At 48.5% G+C, this 22,705-nt stretch overlaps 1 pseudogene across 1 annotated transcript in view; it reads left to right on the top strand.

Annotated features, from left to right (window-relative positions):
• Positions 1-2,999: 2,999 nt before the first annotated feature.
• Positions 3,000-22,705, top strand: part of LOC311204455 (store-operated calcium entry regulator STIMATE-like) — a 35,610-nt pseudogene continuing 15,904 nt past the window's right edge. Inside the window, exons 1-4 of the transcript in view lie at positions 3,000-3,108; positions 16,191-16,239; positions 17,203-17,298; positions 19,605-19,726. The product of the transcript in view is annotated as a store-operated calcium entry regulator STIMATE-like (transcript). The remainder of the gene's footprint in view (positions 3,109-16,190; positions 16,240-17,202; positions 17,299-19,604; positions 19,727-22,705) is intronic.

Below are 22,705 nucleotides of genomic sequence, written 5' to 3' on the forward strand. Positions count from 1 at the left end.
GGGTGGATTGAAGCTGAAGGAGGGAAGGTTTAGATGAGATATTAGGGGAAAGTTCTTCACGGAAAGAGTGGTGAGGGGCTGGAACAGGCTGCCCAGAGAGGTGGTGGATGCCCTGTCCCTGGAGGTGTTCAAGGCCAGGTTGGCTGGGGCCCTGGTCAACCTTGTGTAGCTCCAGGCCTGGAGGTTGGTGTCCCTGCCTGTGGCAGGGGGGTTGGAACTCTATGGTCCTTGGGGTCCCTTCCAACCCAGCCCATTCTATGAATCTATGATTCTACTTAATAGATGCTTCCACACATAGTGTGTTGAACTGACTTATATGAGTGTAACAACTTTAATATTTGATTTGGAATTTAATATAAAAGTGACTGGTTGCAAAACACAAACAGACTGACCAACCCAAGGGAATTAATGTTTTGATGAAATTACAATTACACATATAAAATCAGCTGAAAATGAGTTAGTAAGATCAAATCTCCAGCTTGCTGACTGGACTCATTTCTAAACCATGATTAAAATGAACATCTCTCATCCCAAAATTCAATTCACCCGTGAAAAAAAGGAGGGACTGTTTCTGATGGGGGTTATTTCAGTGATGTGGAATCAGTATGTTGGCAGCAGGGGATGTGTTGCCTCAGTTGAGAGGCTGGAGAAGCTCAGTGCAGGAAGCTGGAGGAGGGACTCACTGCCCAACCCCCCAGGGGCGATAACAACCTCAGCAGGGCAGGGGATTCCCAAGCCCACATATAACACAATTCCCTCCTGTGTTGTAAACAGGACCTACTTGGGAAGCAGGCCAATTCCCATGATTTTCTTGTCTCATTTACTGCTGGTTTTAAGGCCATCGCTCAGGGTCATATGATATGATGAGGTTTGCAGCCTCCTCCTTGACTTAGTAACTAAACACACACTCCTCTTTCTCTCAAAATCAGGGAGGAAAACTCAGGCTCAGGACCTCAGCACTCCCTGAAGGTGGCCTCAAGCATAATGTAAAAGAGAGAGAAAATGAAACCTGTCCTCTGGGGAAGTGGCTGTAAAAGGGGATGGGAGTAGTAAAAGGGGGTTCCTTTTTACATCCCCTGTGCTTGGGAATGAGTAGCAAAAGAAACCCCAGGTTTAAGGCTGCAGTTTGAGATCCCAATCCCACCAGCAGACCTTGTCGTGTCTCAGGTAATTTCACCATGGACCACACAAATAGGAGCACAGGAAAGGCTGGAAAGGACCTGGAGAAGTGTTTGGTTCAACCTCCTACTTAGAGCAGGGTCAGATTTGGGATCAGCCCGGGATGCTAGAAGTTTAATCCATTCTTGAAAACCTCCAAGGACAAAGCCTGCTCAGCCTTGCTGGGCAAACTGTGTCGCTGCTGTCCCAGAGAAAAAGTTTTGCCTTACATCCAGGCAGATCCTCTCATTTCCATTGATGCCCACTGTTCTTTGTCCTTCCACAATGCACCACTGGGAAGCACCTGGCTTTGTCTCCCTGAAGTCCTCCTGGGGATGAGCAGGCTGCTGTGGTCTGTCCCCAAAACTGTCTCATCTCCAGCTCCCTCAGCCTCCCTAACCAGGGCAATGCTCCAGCCTGGAGCGTCCTGGGACTCCCCAGCCCAGCACCCTCAAACCGCCCAGGGCTGACTCTGTGCTTCCCCAGCACACTCAAATCCCTGACTAGCACCACCCCCCTCCTCTCCCAGCCCAGCACCCCCAAAGCCCTGCTGGGACATTCTGTATCTTCACCCCGTGCCTGCAACCCTGACCATGCTGGGGTGATTTCATGCCTCCCCTCCAGCTCTTACAAGCCCAGCTGGCACTCACTCTATCTTCCCCAATCCAGTACTCCCAGTTCCCTTGTCAACCCTCATACACTTCCCAAGGTGGTACCCAAAATCCCATAGGACTCCCCCCAACCCAGTACCCCAAACACTGCTTGTCCCCCTACTAATCAGCCTGTCACTCCAAGCCCCACCAGGACCCCAGCAACATAGCACCCCAAAGACCACTGGGACCTTCCAAACCCAGTATGCCAGTCCTCTCTGGAACCCTTCAACCCACCACCAGAATCCTCACCAGGACCCCCATCCACCCTCCCCAGCCTAGTCCCTGCCAGGATCCCCTCAACCCAGTACCCCAAACCCCATCAGAACCTCCACAGTCTGGCACCCTAAACCTCACCAGGACTCCCACTGCCCAGCATCCCAATTCCATTGGAACCCACTGCCCCACCTCTCCCCTCCCCAACCTCACACACCAAACCCCATCAAGACACTCACAACTCTCTCCCTGCCAGGACCTCCCCATTAGGGCACCCCTAGACCCACTGGGACTCATCCAATCAGGCACCCCAAACACTGACAGGCTTTCACTCATTCTGGCACTCCAAACACCTCTGGGAACCCCCAGCAACCCAAAGTCCTCTGAGCCTCCCCCAGCCCTGTATACCAAACCTTCCAAGGACCTTTCCACCTAAAGCACCCCAAACCCTGCTGGGATCCCCCCAAAACCATCCCCCCAAACACCTCCAGGACTTCCCCATCCCAGCATCCCATACCCCAAGAGGACCACCACACACTCAACCCACAACCCCTATGATTCCCACCGTGCCTTCCCCAACCCAGCACCCCAACCCTCAGCACTACTTCCTCAACCTGGCAACCTGGCACCCTCGACCCCATCCCCATCCCTATCCCTACCCTCACCCCCATCCCCATCTCCATCCCCATCCCCATCCCCATCCCCATCCCCATCCCCATCTTCATCTTCATCTTCATCCCCATCCCCATCCCCATCCCCATCCCCATCCCCATCCCCATCCCCATTACCCTCCCTAGCCCTATCCCCATCCCTACCCCCATCCTCATTCCAAACCGGCCCCACCCCCGCCCCGCCCCGCCCGCCCCCGGGTGTGGCCGCCGCCGTCAGGGGCAGGGCGGAGGCGTTTCGGATCCGCCTTTGTACGCACCGGGGGCCGCTCCGCATCGTTCCGCACCGCACCGCTCCGCGCCCGCCATGGCCACATCCCGCTCAGCGCACGGCTGCGGGAGCGGCGCCTTGTTGGGTCGCTTCGGCGTGTTGCTGCAGGCGCTGCTGGCCCTCTGCGCCTTCAGCACCCTCATGCGTGAGTACCGGGGGGATGCTCGGCCGGGAGAGCATCCCCCTGCCCCGCGGGAGGGGGTTGGGGTGTGTGTGGGGGGAACGTCTCTTAACCTTCGCCGGGCTCTGGCCATGCGCTGCTCGGGGGGGCTGGGAGGGATGATGATGATGATGGTGGTGTGTACCCACTTTTATCAGCGCCAAGTTTCATTTTCCCTACCTGTAGGATTTAAAGCGGAGGGAGGGCGGGTGCGCTACTCAGTGGTTACGCTGTCCTGAGCCGGCAGTTAAGGTGCCAGATGTTTGTTCTTAAAACTCTTGTTCTAAACCTTAATCCGGCGGTAACGAAGCACCGCGGACTCGCAGCTACAGTCTGCCGAGGTCCGCTCCGCTTCTGTGAGCGATTACTCGGTCACTCAGAAAGTTTTAATGAAGGGTGAAAGCTGCTGGTGCAACCCCACGGTCGGCGGGGAAGAAGCTGACAAAAGCGGGGCGGGTATCGGGTGGGGTGCTGCTTGGTTGGGATTAGTAAATGCCCTCGGATTGCTCTGCGATGTTGTTTTGCTGAACCCTGCTTGAGCCGTGAAGTTTTCGTGCAGGAGAGGCGGCTGGAGGAGGTTGGTGAGAGGATGTGAAGGGGTGGAAGGGAGAGGGAAGCAGCTGAGGAGAGAGAGAAAAGGTGGGAAGCAAACGCTGCTACTGAAGGACCGGAGAAGTTTTAGTGCAGCTGCGTTTTCTTCAGGGCAGTGTGAGCATCGCTTCTCTCTGGGGTTAAGCGGTTGAGCAACGTGCCAGAACTTGATCCGCCTTCTTTGTTTAAAAGCCTGTGGTGACGGTGAGCTGAAACTTCCAAGTTTTGTGGCTAAGTGGCTGCAGATTTTGAGGCTTGCTTGTCTTTCTCCACCTCCTGGAAACCACTTTCTATGGCTTCTAGTGCTGTGGTTAATGCCAGGCTGCCAGGAGAAACCACAACATCTTCCTCCTGCGATTAACTGATAGCTTTTTCCAGCTGGAGTAGCCCAGCTGCAATGCTTCACTGCTTGTGCTTCACCAGACATCGACAGTAGCAGCTAAATCTGGTGGTTCTGTTCCCCTTAGTGGTGTGTGCACATGGCTTAATTGTGGGGGTGTCCCATAAAATCAAGGGCATCAGCTAATTGTACTCCTGTGGATGAAGGCTTCATAGCCCCTGATAGCAAGTCATCATTCCTGGGCTAACTGTTGTTCTCCTGATGGGTGTGAGGTCTAGCATTTCCTTCAACCTTAACAGGCCTTTGGTTCATGAGGAGAAAACGAAAGCTGATCCTGTGTGGTTTCACTGTGAATCCGCTCAATGACTAAAGCTGCAAAGGAAACTGTTGGCTGGGACCCAAAAGCAGATGTGTTTACAGCCTTGGGATCTCAACCGCGGCACCTCTGGCTGCAGCTGGGCTGGTGGTCCCTAATTCACCCCAGCTGTCTCTTATCTGTGCCCCATCCACACACTCCCAGCTGGAGGTTTTCTCAGATCTGCTTTTGGGGCTGTTTGTGTGCAGACCTCTAACCTGCTAAGGCTGTAGTGGGCTTGCCAATGGCTTTATGTTGTGCAGTAACTTGCTTTGAAGCAGCTTTTGAGCTATTTGTGTGCACGTTCAGTTGGCAGCCTCCTGGGGAGGAGAAGGTTCCAGCAGCTGGGAGGTATGGGAGCCTCTTGAGCTGATGGTGGTGTGTGTCCAGGGCCAAAAAAGGCTCTTGAGAACCCCAATAGCATCTTCATCCAGCCTGGCATCAAGTAAGGCAGTCCCAGCTGGATGATCACCTCGTCTAGATCTTGGGACGCTGCTGTCACTGGAGTCAGCATCAGCCCTTCTTCAGTCCTGTGACATTCCTGGGTGTGTGTTTGTCATTTGCATGCCTGTGGCTTCTGCTTTAATGGGCTGTTGCATGCCAGCTAGCTCCATCTTACAGGTCAGTGACTGGAACTGAGTTCTCATCTGGACCCAAGCCAATGCCTTCTGCATTCCTTCTTCAAAGTACCAGCTCAGCTTAGCTGTAGGGGGAGACGAATTGGTATCAATAAGATTTCCAGATTGTGTAGATACTGTTTAGAACACTCTCTAACATCAAGAGGAACTTTGCCTAGTGATGGAGTGTTCTGCAGAGTCTTGCACATGTGCACACTCAGAGCATACACCCAGAATGTAGGTCCCAAGTGTGGCTCATTGCAGGAAGAATGAGTTTAAATTTCATGAACAGAAGAGTCTGTGTCCTTGAATTTCTGTCTCTTGGGGCTATGGAAAGATTGTCTCCTGCTGATCTGGTAGGAGAACCCAGTGGAGGAGAAATGAGTCTTGTGTGATGGTCTGAATTGATGCTCTGTGTCTGATGTGCAGCTGGGCTGTAGGAAACACAGCTCCTGTGCAATCCTGGAAGAGAATGTGGTGGTGAAATGGAGCTGTCACCTATGGTCTCAAGTTTTAGCATAGCAACCTTTAGGTTTCCAGAGGCCTGTTCCACATGCTACCAGAAAAAGGCCAGTTTAGAGCAAGAGCTCTCAGACAGTAGAGGGAATACATGTAAATGACACCCAGCCTTGGCAGGGAGTTGGGAAAGCTGCTCAGTGTGGTTACATTAGTCTGGCCAACTATCATGATGACAACAGGGTTCACTTGAGCTGAAAATACTCACTTGCTTTGCCAGCAAGAAGGTTGTTAAGGCTGTAGCCAAGCTGAACTCCAGTGTGGTCTGGGGCTTGCTTGGGGTGCAACTCTACCCCATTTTGTAATCAAATGAAAATGGCTTGTTATCCTTCCCACCTGCCTGCAGTGGCTTTTGGAGGCATGGTGGCTGGGAGGACACTTGCTGTAAGAATGAAGATATGCTTTAAGGAAAAGGCAGTAACTGTTAGCAGCTGGAAGGGGGGGTGGGGGAGGGATCCAGTTTCCTGAGCAGGATCTTCTCCTTAAGGGAGGTCACTGTGTGGAGGAGTGTGGATAATTGTGCAATCCTATCTGAAATATGTTAATGCTGTGCCTTGATCATCACTCAATATGCTTTCTCTGCTCAACTGAGTGATCTCAGCTGCAAAAGCTGGGTGGGATTTGGGGCTTCAGTCCCTGCAGTTTAAAAACTTTTTCTTTACCTGAGGAAGAGGTGGTCAACTAGCAAAACTTGTCTGGATTTGCAACCTGGACAGCAAAGCCATTTAAACTGGGGAGAGAAGAGGAAGAAAGATCCTGTGTAGAAATTTCAGCCATAGTCTTGTTTGGGTATTAACTGGAGTGCAAAAGAAACAGGTTCTGGGAGCCTGAAAGGATCTTTCTCCACTCTGAATGGAAAAAGCTTTCCTTGGAATGGGTATACATGTGTTCTACCCCACTGCAAACAGCATAGAGGACATCTAAGTATGCTTATTTCCGTTCCAACTTCTCTTCCTGAGGCTGTCTTGGCAGCCTCTGAGCTCCTGAATGAGATTTAGTAGCACTTGTGCTGCAGGTGTCAAAATAGACTTTAGCTCTGTGAGAGAGTTTATGCTGCCAGACAAGGAGACCTGTACTGGGCTGAGCTCCATAGGTCTCATCACAAAATGTGAATGTGTTTTTTTTCAGCTTGACTTTTGAACATGCCCAATGTGGCAGCCCTGTCCCTTCATCTCCTCTTGCATATCACTCCAGGGTGCATTTTTCCAGCACGTAATTGCTTGAGCTTAGCCTGAGAGGGCAAAGCTGCTTGCAGCAAGGACTTTGTGCATGCTGGCCCCCAGTCAGACTTGGTGATGGAGGTGCTCTGATAGCAGCTAGGGTGTTATCTTGTACACTGGGACAAGTAGCTTCTCCTGGGGCTGGACCACAGGGCAGGAGTTTGCCAGACTGTAAAAGAAGCAGTGGCTCTTGACTGTGGTAGAAAACTACTGGTAAAGTTCCCAAGATGTACCCCCTTGCTGGATGGTCTATTTTCCTGGTCCCTGTGGGCTTACCGGCTTCCTGTTCCAGTGCATTTTTCTCTAGGATGCTGGGCAATTGGTCAGTGGAAATAAGAAATGCACTCCCAGTGAATGGAAGTGTCTGAACTTTGAGGGGGATTGGTAGAAGTCGTGGAACTTGTCCCCATCAGAGAAATCAAATTTGAGTGACCTTTGTGACTTGTTTTCAGTAGGCCTTGTGGCAGTAGGACAGTGAAGGAGGGGAGGTTCAGGCTAGATACAGGAAAGGCTGTTTTTTACAATGAGGATGGTGGACCAAGCTGCCCAGAGAGGTGGTAGATGCCCCATTCCTGGAAACATTAAAGGTCAAGTAGAACAAGGCTCTGAGCAAGCTGATCTGGTGGAAGATGTCCAGGTTCATGGCAGGGGCATTGGAAGAGGGGACCTTGAAAGGTCCTTTCCAACCCAAACCTGCCCCAGCCCTAAGTTCAGTTTTGTTGCTATACATACTTTAACTTGCTTCAAAGCCCCTACGAGTGCTTTCTGTGTGGTTTCTTTGCATTTACCCTGAAAACCTCTTAAAAGGGTGCTTGGAGGTGGGAGTCCATGTCAGGAAAGAGAAGAAATAAGTGATAGATCACTTGATCTGGCCAGACTTCTGTTTTGAATTAAATTTGCCTGGGACATGAGCGTGCTACGGCCTTACCGTGCTCAAGACAAGCTCCACTGATTTTTGCTTCTAACTCAAATTCGTAACTACCTTCGACTTTGATCATTCACATGTGCATATTTAAATGGGAACTTCAGCTCTGTGGATGCTTTTCTCAAGGGGAAAATAAAACCACAGCGGTGAACTTTGTCTCCAGAGGTGCAAAGCACAGGGCGTAGCGGGCTGGAGCACTGAGAATTTACATGTAGGTTTGCGGGTTAAGCAGAAAAAGCCACATATGGCAGGACTCTCAAGACGTTTTTCTTCTGCTTCACTACTTCTGAAAACCAGCTAGGCTTGAAAACACACGCTGGGCTTTGTAAGCTGGAAGGTCTGTGCAGCATTTGATGTGCTTCATTAAGCCGAACGCAGCTTTCTACAAAGCTTCAGCGTTTCAGCTGTTGATTACGTTGACCTCTTCTTGGAAGTCACCTTTTGAACGGCTAAAGGGAGCTGTGAAAGCTGTGTGTGAAGCAGGGGGTGGGGCTGAGGTTCCTGGCTGCTGAAGGGATGAGCTCAGGAGTGAGCTGGCAACCCAGAGCTGCAGGAAAAGCTTTCTGTAACCCAGGGGCGGCTGGGAAGTGCCTTGCGCCTTTGCTGAGATGGTTCTGCAACACGTGGTGAACAACTCGTGTCCTACCACAGATATGATACTGTCTATCTTAACATAGATATTATAACAGATATTTATATACTTTTAACTCTATATGAGGAACTTTACAGGGAAAATGGTCCTCTGTAATTAAGAGATGGAGAAAGTAATCACAGAATGCTTTAGGGAAGAGTCCATTAAGCTTCCAGCTGTTGTTTTAACATTTGTCTGCCATACAGTTTTCTCACAGACTTTAATTTCAAGTTACAGCTCAGTTGCATGATTTAATTCTTCAGGTCTTGTTCTCTAATGTTCTCAAATCTTGTGGTCTTAAGATACAGGGTTCCCTGTTTAAAAGCCATTTTTTCCAAGAGACTGACCTGAGATGTAGCGATATTTTATGTGGAGAGAGTCACTAGTGCCTTCCCCAGGACAGAGTTAAATAAAACACTCTGTGCTTGAGCTAGAGTCTAGCCTGAATCTGGGTTTCCTAGAAGATATATTATGTCAGCAAGTAATATGCCCAGTTCTCATTGTGCCAAGAGCGACTGGTGTTTGCTACCTCAAAGCTGTGGTTTATAACCACCCAGCATGAGGCTATAATGATAGCTGTAAAAACCCACGTAGGAATAAGGCACAGGATAGAGCTTAAAACTGAGAACCATACCAAAGTATTGCATGGCCTTCCTTCAAGCAGTCAGGGACCCTGGGTGGATGAATGCTCTGGCTGGGGCTTTTGGCATCTGGCTGCAGGGTGTATGATGGAGAGGTGATGCTGTGCTGTCGGCTCCAGAGCTTCCCCTACACTGGACCTGCAGATGACTGTACAGGGTGTAAGACTTGATGGGCTAAAGAGCATTGGGAAGTACACAAGGAAGGGAAGAGGAGCAGCTGTTAGGTGACATCTCAGAGAAGAAAAATGTTGTGGGTTTAGTTTTGGTTTCTTGTTAGGAGAAAGCAGAACTGCTTCTCACAATCCACCTGCATCAGCCTGAGAGCTCTGGTGTGCAGCACCATGCAGGAGTTTGCATGTGGCCATGGGTTCAGCAGGGGCTTCCTGAGCGGCTAAAACCACTGTCCTTGTGTGTTCCTCTAGCAAGCCAGAGCACTCTGTCCCCTAAGAAAGTCTTCTGATAGAAAAGCTTCTGTAGAATAGCTCAGCAATAGCTGGCTAGCTTCAGGAGGCACTAGTTCAATCTGTGTACTTCATAGAGTGATAAATGTGTTGGGTTGGAAGGGACCTTTAAAGGTCATCTAGTCCAACCCCCATACGGTGAGCAGGAACATCTTTAACTAGATCGGGTTGCTCAGAGCTTCTTCAAGCCTGACCATGAATGCTTCAAGGAATGGGGCCTCCACCACCTCTCTGGGCAGTTTGTGGCAGTGTCTCACCACCCTCAGAGTGAAGAACTACTTCTTAATGTCTAATCTAAACCTACCCAGCTCTAGTTTAAAACCATTGCCCTTTGTCCTATTGCTACATGTCCTTGCAACCATCCTTCCCCAGCTTTCCTGTAGGTCCCCTTCAGGTACTAGAAGGTGCTATAAGGTCCCTCTGGAGCCTTCTCTTCTCCCAGCTAAACAAACCCAAGTGTCTCAGCCTGTCCTCATAGGAGAGGTGCTCTAGCCCCCTGATTATCCTCATGGCCTCCTCTGGGCCTGCTCCAAGAGGTCTATGTACTGGGAACCCCCCAGAGTTGGACAAAATACTCCAGGTGAAAGTCTCACCTGGGTGGGGAGAATAGTCTCTCTTGATCTGCAACTTCCCTGCTGCCTGGTATCCAACATACCCAGAGATAAACTTAAAATGTAATCCTCCCTCTCCCAGTTTAGCTACAGATGCTTACATTCTTGAAGCACATGTAGAAAGGTATTTGTGAGGGACTGCCTAAACACCTCTAGTGCAGACCAGAGGATGAAAGTCAGTAGCAATCTGTGTCCTTAAACCACTGTTGGGACTCTTGCTGCTCCCTGAACTGATGGAGGCTGTAAGTTTTGAGCTTTTCCAGCTTGGACACACACTTATCTTGCAAGCAGCACGTTGGCTGGTCCCTGCAAGCAGTGGCTGCTGCTTCCTCCCATTGTGTCTCAGGTCAAGCCGTCCAAGTGGCTGCATGCTCAGGCTAAGAATAGTGCAGACCACAGGGTTTTGGCCTCTGTATCCTGCATGTTGGCTTCTTTCCTGCCTGGGGCTTGGAAAAAGCCTGGGAAAGGGTGTGTTCTTCAAAATAGGTTGAAATGTGCTATTGGAGACTATACCTACTATAAATAACGCAAAGGTTGGGTGGGGGGTGGTGGTGGGGGAAGCTTCTGTTTCTTTCCTGGTACAGCAGCTCTGAGTTCCCTTCTGCCAAGGCCAGAAATAAGGTCTTGACTCTCTTGCTAGTGTCATGTTGCCCTAGAGATGGGTGCTTCTCTTAAAAGTAGGTGACAGCATAACCAGTTCTGGGCACTGCAGCCTTTGTTTTGGGTGGGCTATTCACAGTTTAGGTGTATTAATGCTGCAGTGCTTTCTCTGAGTGCTTCTAATATTACCTTTTGGTATTCATCCTCTGGAGCCTGCTGCTGAGCTTGGTGGGGTCAGGCTTGCACCTCCTGTAAATCAAGCCCTAAAAACTTTGTCTGAGTTGACATCTCCCTTCCAAACCTCAATTTTTTAATTCCTTTGGTTGATTGCAGTAGGGTTTATGAAGGAGGTGGTCTGTCAGCTGAGCACACCCAAGACCCTCCCAGGGAAATAACTTTCACCCTTTTTTTGTAGAAACCTTACTTAGGATCTGTTTTGCTAACTGAGGACTAGTTGCTACTGTAGCTGCCTTCACCTGGATGGAGGTTTTTATTTCCAAGAGGGGTAAGAGGCACCTGTGCCAATGCACACATCTGCAGTGGAGCTGCCTGGATGTGATGCAGAGTCAATGGGGGATGAAGGAAGGACATTTCAGGGGGGAGTGCTCCACCATGAATGGGGTGGGGAACAGCATGAGCGAATTTGGTGGCTGCTGACATTCTTGTCTTAGTTGTTTATAATAGAGAATTTGTTTTTTAAAAACAGAAGTAGACTGAGACAGTTTTGCAGACTTAACTGCAGGGAACTAAGCCCTTTCTGCTGCATCTTACCACTCTAAAGAGGGGGGGGAAAAAGCAAGCATGGTTGTCACTGAGTTTCCATCTGACTGTCTACAGATCTATAATGACTTTCCTCCCAAAGCCTTTTACATTTCATAGGTCCTTTTTCAGATGTCCAACTTCCACCCAGCCTGGTGATCCTCAAGGGATTTCCAGTGTATGTGGTTTTTATTGTCCTTGACTGAGGAGGAAGGGAGTACTTGGCTTCCTGCTCTGCCCTTTCTCAGTTGTGGGCAGGGTGTTTCTCCAGTTGTTGCTCATCTTCCTTCCCTTTTGTTTAATTTCATGGCTTTGTCTACAGTAACTGGAGCCAAGTGGGGGAGAGTGGGTAACTTGTGAGGCCATCAGCTCAAAAAGATAAGCTGTTGTCTCAGTGGTGCTTTGCTTCTATTTAATGGGATAGATTTGGGACCTCCTCTTCTTGACCCTTCCAGGAGTGTCATCTTCTCACCTGCCCAGCCTTTTCCTGGGATGCGTTGGACCATGTGGCAAGTCTAAATGATCACACAACACTTCATCTCTGTGCTGCAGTATGGCTCTGCACTTAGAGCATCATGTGTGCTTCAGGTTGAGACTTCATGAGGCTTTTGTTGTCCTTGAGGACGGACTTTTGAAGCCTTTGTGGAAGAAATGCACTTCTACACTGTGAACTATTTTGCTGTGGGTATCTGCCTACTTTATTGTTAATTTAATTGGAATAGTTCAGGATCAGATTGAAATAGGTGCAGTGCAGGGTTGGGTCCTGCAGGAAAGATCTGGATAAGCAGTCTCCATCTTCCTCTGTAGAGCAGCTTGTTTTTTCATGGTGCTTGGCTGTAGCATCCTGCTCTGTTACAAGTATCCTCAAGCAGCAGCAGTACGTGCCACTGGGAAGTTTTGTGCTCTCAGGGAAGTAGCTGACTTGACATAGTTCCCCAATTTGCTGCTCTTCAGAACATGAGTAGCTCTGCTCAGTGAAAAGAGACAACTTGGTAGGCCATCAACACTAGCTAGCACTTGCTTTAAACATGCTGTAAACATCCAGACTTTACATCACCAATGGAAATGCATATTGACTCTGGCTGGCTTCTCCATGGAGACATTGTTCCCAACCCTCAACGTTGAGGTTCATCACTGCTTTTAGCCTTCAGAGATTTGTCTGAAAGCTTGCCTGTACTTCCACTGGTGTTTTCTTCCCCTTAGAAAGATCTGGGGGGGAGAATCTAAAGGTTCATGTGTGTTTTACTTGATCCATATGTTGCTAGGATTAGTTCTCTGTTCAGTGATGTGAAGAGGCACAAAGTGAGATTGAGAGACCTTGCTGTATGCACAGAGGATGCTTGCAAAGACTTAAAGCAGTAACACACGGGCCTGTGAGGAACAAATGCATGGCAGAAAGTTGGGGGACCTGTGCTTTCCTGGCCAGTGGTGTGATCCAGACTGCTGCTTGCAGGTATCTGGCAGCCTGGGAAGACCACTTGGCTGTAGAGATGTACAGTGATGCTGCTTGCCTGCAGAAGCCAGCTTGCTTTACAAATAGAGCTGAAAAGGGAGGCAGAGTTCAAACAATCCACGCTGTGGCTGGTGGCACTGCTGGGAAGACAAATTACTTGTGCCTTCTAGTGTAGACCCAGTACATGCAAGTCTCACTCTTAATCGAGTTGGATGGTGGTTCCTTCCCATCTTGTGCAGCTCTGTGAGCACTCAACTCTATTTTTAACTGGTTGTAGGTGGTAGAACTTAAACATCACATATTTCTTGTTTGCTTGGTGCATAAACATGCACAATGGTTATTTTAATAAATCTTAAGGGAAGACAATGGCAGGACAAGGGGGAATGGATTAAAGCTAAAGGAGGGAAGGTTTAAATTAGATATTAGGGGGATGTTTTTTACAGAGAGCATAGTGAGGTGCTGGAAGAGGCTGCCCAGAGAGGGGGTGGATGCCTCATCCCTGGAGGTGTTCAAGGCCAGGTTGGATGGGGCCCTTGTGTAGATCCAGGCCTGGAGGTTGGTGTCCCTGCCTGTGGCAGGGGGGTTGGAACTCTATGATCCTTGGGGTCCCTTCCAACCCAGACCATTCTATGATTTTATGACTGATGTGTCTGAACTGTGGTAGCACACCCATACCAGCAGAAAACTGAGTTGACCTCAGTGAGTGGAAACATGTTTTGAGAGGGACAAAGGAGACGTCAGCCTGTCTCCAAGCCCAGCCAGCTGAGCCAGTGGGAGTGCATGTCATGAGTTGTCTCTCTGCAGGACTTGGAAGAAGTGAAGGACTCTTTGCAGCTGCTGTTCAGCCAAAGCAGCATTGCTGCATAGAGGGCTTCACCAGATCCACCAGTTCTCAAAGACCTGTTGATGCTTTTCTGTGGATTTAGCATCACCCCTAACCTCTGGGTCACAGCTACCAAACAACTCTGCTGCCTGTTCAAACTCCAGTAATCCTGGCTGGATTTCTGGTTTAATTTGGAGACAGCCTGCTGCAGCTCTGCACAGTAAATGCCCTATTAAGCAGTTAATTATATCTCTATAATACTAGCTTTTATCTTTAATACAACAGTTTTACTGTCTCTGATAATTACACAGTCTCAGATAACTCTCTTAAATCTAATGAGGCATGACAAGCTGTGTTCAACAAGGCACCACACCATTAACTTCTTACCTCTTCCTTGTCATCTCATCACGCTGAATTACTGTATTTCCAGCCTGAGTGGCTGTGGATACATAACATGTCACTTCTCATTAAGACAATAATGCAAATCATCCCTGGTGCTCTTGTGGTTGAGCTAGTGGTCAGTGGGATGGCCTGGTGGCCTGCAGACCCCTACTAAAGCTGCTCTGCAGCATTGTGCTCTTTGCCCCATGAGCTGAGCAAGCCTGGTTGAGTTTAAATCCTTCTGGTCACTCAAAGAGCTTCCTTGGTCTGTGGGTCTTTAGCTTGTGGGTGAGTGAAATGCAAGTGGCCCTTTCACAAGAATCACAAGGTTGGAAAAGACCTTTAAGATCACCAAGTTCAACTGTTCCTGTCCTGTGCTAAACCACATCCCTAAGTACCTCATCTACCCTTTTTTTTAAACACATCCAGGGATGGTGACTCAACCTCCTCCCTGGGAAGCCTGTTTCATGTCCTGACAACTTTGAAGGGCATTGGTTTCTGTTGATGGAAGGTATTGCTGCAGGGATATAGGTTCAGGACAAAGGAAAACGGCCTCAGGCAGCACTGGGGGAGGTTTAGATTGGAGGTTAAGAAAAAACAAAGTGTTGTAAATCAACAGGCTGACCAGGGAAGTGGTGGAGTCACCATCCCTGGAGGTACTTCTAAAACATCTGTAAATGTGGTGCTCAGGGACATAGCTTAGTGATGGACTTGGCAGTGCTGGGTTAACAGTTGGTCTTGATCTGCTCCAACCAAAAGCATTCTATGATCTCATGGGGGGATTGGCTTGGATAAGGGAAACCAGGATTCTTTTTCTGGACAGGGACCAGACACAAATTGCTGTAGGTATGCCTGGTGTAACAACATGACTGCTGCCTCATTGCTCATTAATGGCAACAGCTGATCAGGTCATTGGAGTGATGTTTTTTGGTGGATTTGAGAATGGCAGGGAAACCCCTGCGTGTGCCTCACTGAAGTCCTGGGGTTGGCTCACCCTTTCCTATATTGCCCTCTTGCCTTGCCAGTAAGAGAAGTACAGAGTTGTGCTTCTGAAGTGTGGAGGCTCCTGGCATTGAAGAGGTTCTTGCGTCTTTCCAGGCAAGTGTTTCCCATAGGATTGAGCCCAGGCTGTCCCTCAAGGCAGACGGTTGGGCTGTAGCTGGCAAGCAGAGTGCTCAACTACAGCTGAATTGAACAGATCAGTTAATTACCATTGGATGCAGAAGAGTGGAGACCTCTTGGAAATCCTGTGTCCAGCTAAGGTTTTGGTGTTTCTTCCCAGCCTTTGCTGAGCCTGCTGCTGAGCCTGCTTTTGGAGGCAGGAAGGGAAAAAGCCTTGTTTCAGGCTACAACCTGACTCATAGAATCATAGAATGCTTAGGGTTGGAGGGGACCTTAAAGATCATCAAGTTCCGACCCCCTGCCATGGGCAGGGACACCTCTCACTAGACCAGGCTGCTCAAAGCCCCATCCAACCTGGCCTCAACTGTTTTCAAGGAATAAAGAGCTGCTTCCAATGTTTTTCAGGGCATGTGGTTGTTGGTATGGAAGTCAAGCATCTCTGACCGCTGCTTCACAGTGGTAGCTAGTGGGCGTGCAATGTGTTGTGTAATGAAATAACATTCCAGTACTAATTGGCACAAGCTTAGAGCCATGCTGGCTTGATGGGTTTTGGGGACTTGGTGCTGGTACCTTTGTTCTGGAGATACATGCAAAGTCATCTCGTCCTGTTAGCTGCAAGGAAAAGATGGCTTTATTGCCTGTTGTGGCCCATAAGCTTAACAGGCTCTTGGGCTGTGTCATTTCACTGCTGCTAACGTCATTCCAGTTTGTCTGGAAGACTTCTCAGAGCTGGCAGGTAGTGATGAATCCTCCCTAGCTTCCCTTGGGGCATTTCTCCTGGCATGAAAACGCTGCTGCTGAAGGAACCTCCCAAACCCCTCCACTGCTTGTCCTTCTGGCTGCATGTGCATCTGTTGCCTCTGGTCAGTTTGGAGCCAGGTCCTTTGGATTTGCTCAGCTCCAGACAGGCAAATTCTGAGTGTCCTCCAGACTTTTTTGATCGCACTGAGGATTTGCACAGGCAGCACAGGTGTCTGTTCAGCTCTGTTGGTTAATGTAACCCTCTATACTTTCTTTGCAGTAAAACGATTTAAGGAACCAAAGGAAGAGAGGCGTCCTTGGAGGATATGGTGAGACTTTTAATTTGGAGCTTGAAAAGACCGTGCATGTATAATATTTTTCTCTTACATGAACAATCTTTTAGGCTCTCTGAATATCCTGTGTGGTATTTAGCCATTAAATTAAATGCTCTGCTGCTGTTTCCCAAGGAAACCTCTATGAAGTAGCTGGTCCTCCCAAGCAGTAATGCTCCCTGCTTAGCTCCTCCAGGGATGCTTGCTTTTACTGCAGGGGACCAAACCAGGAGGTTACAGTCCTCCTCCACTTGCCAGGGTACCAGCATGTGGGCTGCCCCCCAGACAGGGTCAAGTTTTGTTCTTAAATTCAATTAATTGCTTTGTCCCTTGACTCAGCTCAGGTATGGACCAGGTAACGTGTCTGGCTGTGAGTTGATGTAAGGTAGTTGGGTATTGCTGTCAGCTCAGACACCTTTACAAAGCATCCCTGTACCACAAGATTCATGGCCTGACAAGAGGAGGATGTGTGATCAGCATCAGTGCATGGTTAGGCTGGCCTGGCAGCACGTTGCTGGTAACCAACGATGGTGAGGAAAAACACACCAGACTCCACAGTCTGGTTCTACCTCTAAACTAATTTGGGAATTCAGTCCCAAATTGTCTGTTGTGCAAAAATTGTAAATAGTTGAGTGCCTTTCCCAAATCAACAGCTGGTTGGGGAAACTGAGGCTGAGCACTGGAGGGTGGGCTGCCCTTTGCTGCAGGCTAAAGCTCACCAGTGTCCAGTACAGATCTTCAAGGCTGAGCTGCTACATGCTCAAAGGGTTGGGTAGTTTTTTTCTTAAGTATTTGGAGTCAGCCAAACCGTCCATTTTCACCATGTCCAACTTGAGTATTGTGAACACAGCTTGGAGGAAATCAGGCTCATGAAGAGCCTTCACTTGTGTGGCTGCTGGTGCTCCAGGGCACAAAGAACTCTGCCTTTTTTCTTTTTTCTTTTTTTTTTTTTCTCTCCAGGTTTTATGATACCTCCAAGCAAGCAATAGGCTCCCTCTTCATCCACTTTGCCAATGTTTTTCTGTCGGATCTCACTGAAGAGGACCCTTGTTCTCTGTAAGTACACAAGATCCTTCCGTTCGTGCCCTACGTGTGTGAGAGGGAGGAGGCAAGCCAGCTGGGATATGTCACATGTGGTGGAAACCAACTTGTTTGAAGTACTTATGTGGGGATAAACCGTGCTGGCCTTACTTTCAGTCTGGCTTGTTTTCTGGTCTTTGCAGTCTGATGGAAACAAGGCAGCACAACTGTGCTTTGATTATATCAAGGGGCTTTCAGTGTATCACAAAGAGCCCCCAATGAGATTGCAGTGCCCTGTGCAATCACAGCTGTTAAAGGCACCATTCCTTTGCCCCCCAGACTTTGTAATTTGGCTGGTCTCAGGGTGGTGTTGAGGATGCTTTCTTAACTGTGTGGCTGAAGGGCTTTGTCCAACATAAAGATGTGGGGTTGTTTTTTTCTATTCACTTGCACCTACCACATGAATCTCTGTAGTCCTGTTTGAGGGCTTTCTAAGCCAGGCTTCAGACATAGAAGTGCCACCTTTAATCCAGACTGCCCTTTAATCCACTCTGAGGATATAAATTCAGTTGCAGGTTTAACTTTGTCCTGTTTTGAGCCTCACCTAGGCTTCAAAACACTGCTGAAAAACTTTTGGCTCCTCTCCTTTTTTATATATTAAAGTGCTGTGCCTTGATATGTTTCTTTAAACAGACACAAGTTTGGCTGGGGCTAAATATAGCCTCTAAAGTGATATATTGTTTTAAATGGACGCTGTTTTAAAATAAACCCTTTTGTGTTTATGCTGTGACCTTCAGGAGTTTTTTTTCGCAGTGTGTTCTGAAGTTTCCCTGTGCTGCCTGACTTACCCTGAACCAGGCAGTGCAAAGCTCTAACACCCTGTCCTTGAGCTTTGAGGCTCCTGGAGCATGTCCAGAGAAGGGTAACCAGGCTGGGGAAGGAGCTGGAGAGCAAATCCTATGAGGGGCAGCTGAGGGAACTGGGGATGTTCAGCCTGGAGACCTTATCACCGCCTACAATTACCTGACAGGAGGGTGCAGAGAGGTGGGGGTGATGGTCTCTTCAGCCAGGTGACAGGACAAGGGGAAATGGCCTCAAGCTGCTACAGAGCAGGTTCAGATTAGATGTTAGGAAAAAGTTCTTCACTGAAAGAGTTGTCAGGGCCTGGAACAGGCTGCTCAGGGAGGGGGTTGAGTCACCATCCCTGGATGTATTTAAAAGATGGGTAGATGAGGTGCTCAGGGATATGGTTTAGAGGGCAGGTACAGTTGGACTATGTCTCAAAGGCCTTTTCCAACGTAGTGATTCTGTGAAAATACATGTCCTGCCCAGTACAAACCATCAGAGCCTCCTGTTTTTATTGGAGTACTCAGACTTCAGCAGCTGGAAACTGTAATAATCTAGTCTGAGGTGTAGAAAAACTCCGTGTCATGTTTTCAAAATGGATATCCAAAGCAGATTCTTTCTGTCAGTGTCTTCATTCAGAGGCAGGATGAAGTTCTGGAAAAGGAAGAGCTGGTCCCTGGAGCTCTGTGCTTGGTATTTTCTTCATGCTGTAGAAACCTGGCCTCATCTGAAAGAAAATACTCCAATGATGGAAAACTGGCCAGAAAGCATTAGTCTGAGTGATGTTTCTTCTCTGGAGTTCATTAAAATACCAAGGCCTGCATTAGAGCTTGGACCCTGCAATCCCCAGAAGGTCCCCATGGGTCTCTTGCTTATTGTGCCCCATCCAGTGGGGCTTAAATATCCAAAGCTGCCAAGTGAACCCATCAGGCCACAGTCTCATGATGGGGATGGGTTCAGCTCTGGGACCTGCAGTGGTGACCCTGAACTGGGGGCTTTTGAGATGCTTCCTGTTGAGCGAGGCCTTGTTGCCTATGCCAAGGCCTTCTGCCTCTCAGTCTGCTCACAGTCTCATCTAAAATGGACTTTTTACCTTTTCTACATGGCTTGCAGAGCAGGTGTGGTGTCCAAGAAGCTTGTGTGAAGTTCCAACATGCTTGGCTGTTTCCTTGAAACCTGGGGCTTCATACTTAATAAGAGCAAAAGATGCCACGAATGGATAGGCTCCTCTTTGGGGCTGTCCAGGAAGAATTTAATGCTATGATTTAATAATTATTTAATAATTTTATGCCAGAGAGTTAGTGGAGCCTGTTCCCTTCTCTGCTGAACAGGCTTTTAAAGGAAGAAATCGAGACAGCAAGTGAGCTTGGACCATTAATTGGGGATTTTCAAAACCTTTGGGATTTTGGTTTTTTTATGCATCCCTCTACTGAAGTAAAAGACTTTGAGTAAGACTTAACAACACAACTGAAACAAGAATTTTCTTCTGTTCTTAGCTACCTTATTAATTTCATCCTTGATGCCACGCTGGGGATGCTGCTGATCTGGGTTGGCGTGAAGGTTGTCTCCTGGGTTGTGCAGCATAAGAAGTACACATACCTGGTCTTTGGAGAATATGGTAAGTGTCAACTGCTGGGCACAGAGGTGGCTTGTTTGCTCCCAGCTATGAATCAGGAGAAGAAAATGGCCAACACCACACTTTTTGGGGGGGAAGGAGAGGGGAATGGTGAGCAGCCAGTTTGTTTTCTCCAAGGAGTTCATGCAGTGGTAGCGATCACCATGTTAAATGCTGGGGCATCATTAGGTCACAGGTAGCTCTGCTGCCCTGCCAAGCAGGTTGGTGATGAAAGGCTGAGTGTTCCTTCAGGCAGGTAACATACCCCAGGATATGCATGTGATAGATGAAGGTGTTTGGGAGCAGTGGCAATGACTTTTTGTGTAGTGGTTCTGTGTTTTTTCCTAGTCTCTCTCTCTCAGTTCAGGAGGTGGAGTTGTTCTTGGATTTGCCTTGAGCTGTTGTAGGCATCAGCGGGACACAGTCTGTCCCCAAAACTGGGTTCTCCAATGACTTGTGGGTTGGTTTGGTTGGGGATGGGGGATTGTTTGAGAGCTAATGTTTAAGAAAGAACGAAAAAAAAAAAAGCCCCAGCTTAGCAACCTCTCTGCTTCGAATCCCGTCTTGAGATGAGGTTTCAGAAGAGCCTTTCTCAGCCAACACCACTAGAGGGTAGCACTTCTCTTCAGAAAGAGCAGAACCAGCTTCCAGGAGAGCGCTGCTCCTTTCTGGCTGCAGGAAAGGGAAAAATGAACCCTTTTTGCCTCTTTTTCCATTACATTTAACGTAAAGACTGATTCAGTCATACTTCAGAAAATGCATCCTGCTCATACCAGTCACTTTCCCATCTTGTAAGACCTTAATCATTAAGTCTATTCTGAGGGTAGCTGCATCCCCCTGTATTTTTAGCAGCTGGTCTGATATCTGAGACAGTAAAACTCAGAGGAAACTTGGATTAGTGTGGGGACCCCACTGACTTGGGAGCTCTTACTTGGACTCCTGTTCAGCAAGTGCAAATGGGTGGTGGCACAGGGTGAAGTGGGGTGGAAGCAGCTACAGATCAGGGTTGAGATGGCACAAGATGGGTTGAAATGAGGAGATGTGGCAGGGCTGGCTCTTGTCAAACCTGGGAGGGGCTTTACAGGCTTCAGTGGTCTCCAGAGCACATTCCACATCCTGACAGCACGTATTGGGGATTGCCTTTTTTCTTTCCCCTCTAATAGCTGTTTGTGAAAGAGCTGAGGAGCCAAGCACGGAGTGCTAAAGTCATTCAGATGAGACAGAAGAGAAATCCAGATATTCTTGGTTCAGGGACCAGCGCTTTTCCCCTTTTGAGCAATGACTTGTAACCCAACTGCAGCCTTTCCAAGCACAGCTTCAGCTTCACACGCCACGTCTGCAGTTGAGCAGAAGCAAGGAAATGTTAAAGCATATTGACAGCTTGCTTTAACCTTGCAGAGCAGTAATGAACTTGTACTGAGCTGTAGCTGGCCCCTCATGAAGGCTGGCTTAGATTACAGGAACAGCTCACTCTTCTGAGGAAACCTTGCTTTCATTAATTAAAAGTTTCTGCTGTTACTTGAATTTAGTTCTTGGTTTCAGGATTAAAGATCTCATCCACTCAGCACTGCTCTTGGTGCAGGTCTCTGGCCAGAGTGACCACGATGGAAAAGTTAGGTAGGAGTCAAGTGTCATGTCCAATGCAATCCTGCTGAAGGGCTAGGGAAGCAAAACACTGCTATCCTCATCTCTGGAGTCAGTAACTTCCAAAACAGTCTGGAAGATGCTAGTAAACTCTGTACTGTTTGATACAGGCTCCAGAAACATGATTCATTTTGAGCTCTAATTGCTGTACCAGACTTAGGTCACTTTCCCCATTCTCATGAGTAGCAAAAACAGTTCTTGCAGTTCTGCAGAGGAGGAAGAGCAGAAAACACCACGTCCATGATGCAGGTGGTTGTGAGAGCCATTGCTCCATATATCAGGAAAGAACATCTGTGTGTTTGTCCAGTAGAGCAGTACCCATCCACCAGCACGGTCTTCAAGAAGAATAAACCCTCTTGCAACCGCTTCCTTTTTGACCCTCCAGCTTTTGGTTGCATCCCTGCAACTGCTGCAGTTACCCTTTGGTTCTGGGTCTAGCAGTCCCTTCTGCTCTGCTGTGGGTATACCTGTCATCTCAGCCTCATGTGGTTCTTCTCCTTGTATGACAGCAAGAGCTGCGTTAGTGGAGAAGCAGAGGCAGGGGAAAGCATCAACATCTATGCTGCTATTTTAAACATCCAGCTGCCTGGAACTGTTTGGAAAAAAACAATTACTTTTCTATTTCAAAACCAGCAGGAGACATCTATTCATCATTGGCCCCTCTTGTGCCCGAGCTCCCAGCCAGACTCCTGGAGCCAGGAATCGCCTGGGCTTTAGCTAGCAGAGACTCAAAGGCTCCCATGTGCTTCTGTTCCTCCATCTTTTGCCCAGCAGCCCTTGACTACTCTTTGGACGCCATCTAAGCATGGGAAACTGTGGTTTAAAAGGCTGCTGTCTCTTCTGCAGATGTTTGGCTCCTAAGATCTCCTAAACTGGAGAGGTTTATTCTTGGTTCAAGTAGGCTTTGGAATAAGACTGTCTCACACGTACCCAAAGCTGACAGACTCCCTGACTGCTCTGTGCACAACTGCTCTATCAGGGTTGCAGCAGGCCATACCTACAGGGCTGTCCCCATAGAGGACTTCTGCAGAGAACAGAGCAAAGTTTAAGCTATAAAGGACTTGGGAGATGAGTTCCTGAGGTCTTGGAGGTACCTGCTGCTGGGTCTGCTGAGCAGGGGAGTCGCTGGGTGGTCAGAGCTTGCAGATGAAGCCTGGTTCAGCCTTGTGTCCCACCTCAAAGCTGCTCCAGACCTCTTTTCCTTCATTCATTCCCATGGCAATAAGCAGTTCTGTAGAGGCAGCCTCAGGATAGCTGCAGTGCATTGTAGTTGTGTCTAACTCCAAATTATTACTTTAGAAATACTGGTGGATTTCTTTCAGGTAAGCAAATGCCATT

The sequence above is a fragment of the Gallinula chloropus genome (genome assembly GCF_964237585.1).
Source record: "Gallinula chloropus genome assembly, chromosome: 1".
Lineage (NCBI taxonomy): Eukaryota > Metazoa > Chordata > Aves > Gruiformes > Rallidae > Gallinula > Gallinula chloropus.